This window comes from Crocuta crocuta, unplaced genomic scaffold (assembly GCF_008692635.1).
Source record: "Crocuta crocuta isolate KB4526 unplaced genomic scaffold, BGI_CrCroc_1.0 scaffold112, whole genome shotgun sequence".
Taxonomy (NCBI): Eukaryota; Metazoa; Chordata; class Mammalia; order Carnivora; family Hyaenidae; genus Crocuta; species Crocuta crocuta.
The window spans coordinates 6,333,385-6,337,778 of record NW_027528818.1 but is presented as its reverse complement, the minus strand read 5'-3'; the positions used below and the strand labels follow the sequence as shown (position 1 = coordinate 6,337,778).

Below are 4,394 nucleotides of genomic sequence, written 5' to 3'. Positions count from 1 at the left end.
TGAACAGGGCATGCTTATTTGTTACACATTGTCTATGCTTTCGTACTACAACAGCCGAGTTGAGTAGTCAAGAGAAAAACAATAGGGCGAAAGGGTCTAAAATATTTACTATTTGGCCCCTTATTTTAAAAGTTTGTGAACTTCTGAACTGGTACAATCGGTTGGTTTTTAAAAAGAAGCTAAGGGGCACCTGGGTGGCTCAGTCAGTTGAACTTCCAACTCTTGATTTTGGCTCAGGTCATGATTCCAGTATTTTTGGATCAAGCTGNCTCTGTCCCTCCCCTGCTCACACACACATGTGTACACATGGGTGCTCTCTCTGTCTCTCTCTCTAAATTTAAAAAAAATTANAATTTTTTAAGGAGTGTGCCTGGGTGGCTCAGTTGGTTAAGTGTCTGACTCTTGGTTTTTGGCTCAGGTCATGATCTCACGGTTTGTAGGATCACCTTGAGCTCTGTGCTGGCAGTGCAGAGCCTGCTTATGATTCTCTCTCCCTGTCTCTGCTCCTCCCCACTCATACTCTCTTGTTCTCTCTCTCAAAATAAATAAAAAATAAAAATTAAAAATATCACTTAAAAATAAGCTTAGGCCCAGGAAGAGCCTAATGGTAGATAAGAGGCCTAACCCAGATTTATTCTGTGTAGTGTTTTCATGTTCTATTCTTATCCACCTACTAGATTAGTGGTACCTGAAAGCAGATATTGGGCCTTATATTTCTGTGGTATCCAAAACAATGGAGGCTAAATACTGAAGTCATCATTAAAACCAGTTAAATAAATGCATAGGGATTGAGGAAATAAAAGATTCCTTCAGAGACCTCTCTTCTATGTAAACCTCTCCTGTCTCCACAGCCTCCAAATATTTGTAGCCACAAACCAATTCTTCTACCACTGGTCATCAAGCCACTATCTATGACATCATCTGTAAAATACTATAATGGTATCCTCTTCCCAAAGTTGTAAGGGTCAAATGAGAAAAGGTGTATAAGGCATGTAGGACAGTGCCTGGTTAGTGTTCAACATTCAAAGAGTAGTAGATGATGAGGTGCCTGGGTGGCTCAACTGGTTAAGTGTCGGACTCTTGGTTTTGGCTCAAGTCATGGTCTCACAGTTCATGGGATTGAGACCCACCTCGGGCTCTGTGCTGACAGAGCAGAGCTGATGAGATTCTCTCTCTCCCTTTCTTTCTGCTCCTTCCCTGCTTGCTCTCATGCTCTCTCACTCTCTCTCTCTCTCAAAAATAAATAAGTATTAAAAAGAGAGTAGTAAATGATGATGATGATGATGATTTATCATTACCATAAAAACGGAGGCATCCTGAAATATAACTTGGTATTCAGAGGACATATAATTACTGAACTGGGGATTTCTCTAGACTGCTCCACAAGCAAAATATGAGGAAAAATACAAGAAGGTGGGGTTCCAACACCCAATATCTACAAACAATTCAATTCAAATTCTATTGCCATCATCCAATAAAGTCAGAGCACAAGTGGTGCTTATAGCACTGGAAGAGGAAAAAAACGATTCTTTACTAAGGGCCAAAGCATTACAAATATCAACACAACATAAACTAGGGGCTCTCTGCTCTTCCCTTTGACAGACAGCCACATCTTCTGGTGCAGTGCCAGCCATGTCCCTGAAACATGATGGTGAAGGTCAGAGTACACAAATTTGCTGTATTAGGTGCCTGGTCACCAGAACTGCTTTTAATTCTGTCAAAGTGGATATTGTTACCATCAATGACCCCTTCATTGACCTCAACTACATGGTATATATGTTTCAGTAGGATACCATCCATGACAAATTGCACGGCACAGTCAAGGCTGAGAACAGGAAATTTGTCATCAATGGAAAATCCATCTCCATGTTCCAGGAGTGAGATCCCACCAACATCAAATGGGATGTTGATGAGTATGCTGTGTCCACTGGGGTATTCACCACCATGGAAAAGGCTGGGGCTCACTTGAAGAGTGGGGCCAAGGGGGTCATCATCTCTGCCCCTTCTGCCAATGCCATCATGCTTGTGATGGGTGTGAACGATGAGAAGTATGACAACTCCCTCAAGATTGTCAGCAATGTCCTCTGCACCACCAACTAGTTGGTCCCTCTGGCCAAGGTCATCCATGACAATTTTGGCATCAAGGAGAGTCTCATGACCACAGTCCATGCCATCAATGCCACTGAAAAGACCATGGATAGTTGAAGGGCCACCCAGAACATCACCCCTGCTTCTCCTGGCACTTCCAAGGCTATCGGCATGGTCATCCCTGAGCTGAATGGAAAGCTCACTGGCAAGGCTATCTTTGTCCCTACCCCTGATGTGTCAGTCATGGATCTGACCTGCCACCTTAAGAAAGCTGCCAAATATTATGAAATCAAGAAGGTGGGGAAGTAGGCATCAGAGGACCCCTTCAAGGACATCCTGGGCTACACTGAGGACCAGTTTGTCTCCTACAATTTTAAGAGTGACACCCACTCTTCCACCTTTGATGCTGGGGCTGGTATTCCTCTCAATGACCACTCTGTCAAGTTCATTCCAAGAAAAGACAGTGAATTTGGCTACAGAAACCAGGTGGTGGACATTATGGTCTCCATGGCTTCCAAGGAATAAGAGCCTCCAGAGAGAGCAGCAGGAAGAGAGAGGCCTTCAGTTGCTGGAGAGTCCTTGCCCCAACTCACCCTACAACACACTTGGAATCTCCCAACCTCCACAGTTTCCATACCAGGCCACCTGAAGAAGGCGAGGGGCTCTGGGAGCCATACCTTGTCATGCACCATCAATAAAGTGTACTGTACCCAGAAAAAATAAACAAATAAACAAACAAACAAACTAGGGAGAAACTTAGCAGTGTATCAAACAGCATGTGTATTATGTGGACCCATTGGCGGCCAACAATAGTACTAACTCTCCCCACAATAGGAATGGCTGCATGTGATTCCAGGGGACTCGCCTCAGGCCATACAGGCCTCTGTCTAGTATGACTAACCCTTTCTTCTTTAGATTTTATGGCCATAACTCTCTCTCAGTCAATAGGAATTTATTGTCATTGCTCAACAGCATACCACCTACCTTATATGAAAGACTTAACCAGGGGCAAAATATTTTTGCCATTCATACCATCCTTTTGCCAAAGAATTATGCTTATGATGCTATTTTGTATTTGGATCATGCCTAATGTGGACATCAGAAGAAAAAATAGGCCTTATAACCCTAGGCATTAGAAACAGTCAAGAACTCCTCCTCTACATCATCTCCCTTTCTGTTCTAAGATGGCAGGTGACAATCCCCCTTTAGACAAACATCCCTTTAGAACCTAACAGGGGTAGTTAGAGCAATGTAGTCTACCCTCTCTCCTGCCCAGTTTCTTTTTTTTTTTTTAATGCTAATCACAGGGAGTAAACTTTTTCCAGTGTTGCTTAGCTCATATCAGGAATCAAACCCTATATGTGGTCCTCTGTGATGTGCTAAACTCATCTGCTTATACCCTGGCATCCAGAAAAGATATACTAGGGCTAATAACTAGTAAACTCCCACTTTAGAAGGGCCTTTCCCACCCCAGCCCCCACCTCTACTGCCACCATCTGTGTTTGTTCTTTTGCTATATAAGAACTCAAACTGGGTAGTGAGCATGTTATTTTTAAAAATCTTTTAGTGGCGTCTATACCCAGAACTGCCTCATCACAATTATCCTCACAAAACAAGGAAACTTCACATTGAGAATGGATATGGTGTTCAGCCAGCACCAAATGTCTCTCCTTCTGCCTTTTTGTCTTTCCGATCAATCAGAACATGTGAAAGTCCCAAATGAAGAGTAAACACACAGCCCAGGTTTCTTTCATCTCCTAACATATGTCATGAAGGGGGAAAAAAAACCCTATTCCCAGCTTCAATCAGCCATTCGTTTTCTGCAACTTGAACCTTAAGCTGAAAGGGACGTGTGGGGGTCTGTGGAGGAGGGTTGAATGTGGGCCCACTCCTTGAAAGATAATAGGTATTCGCCGCATACCTGCATCTTGGAGTCATTATCTCCCCTGTGAGCACTTCTGTATTTATATATAATGAGATCATTACCAGGCAGCTATTCCAATTTTATTCAGACTTTAATATTTCTTGAAGGAAAAAAAATAGCATACAAAAGGGTTTGTGATGCCAACTCAATCAGACGTGCTGTTGATGGAGAATTATTCAAGTGCAAGCCGGAACAGGGGGAAAAAATAATTTCAGAGAGGTTTCTGTCAAAGTCGAGTTCTCCTGTGATGATGTTTCGAGTGAATATGCTGAAATGTCCAGAAGTGAGGAAGGAAAATAACAACTAACAGAAGAGAGGGCTCTGTGTAAAATTAACAGCAAGGCATGTCCCAGCCTAACCAGCTGGGCAGGTGGGGCAAGGA

At 43.0% G+C, this 4,394-nt stretch overlaps 1 pseudogene; it reads left to right on the top strand.

Annotated features, from left to right (window-relative positions):
- The first annotated feature begins 1,686 nt into the window (after positions 1-1,686).
- LOC144224815 (glyceraldehyde-3-phosphate dehydrogenase pseudogene) lies at positions 1,687-2,613 on the top strand (annotated as a pseudogene).
- The last annotated feature ends 1,781 nt before the right edge of the window (positions 2,614-4,394 follow it).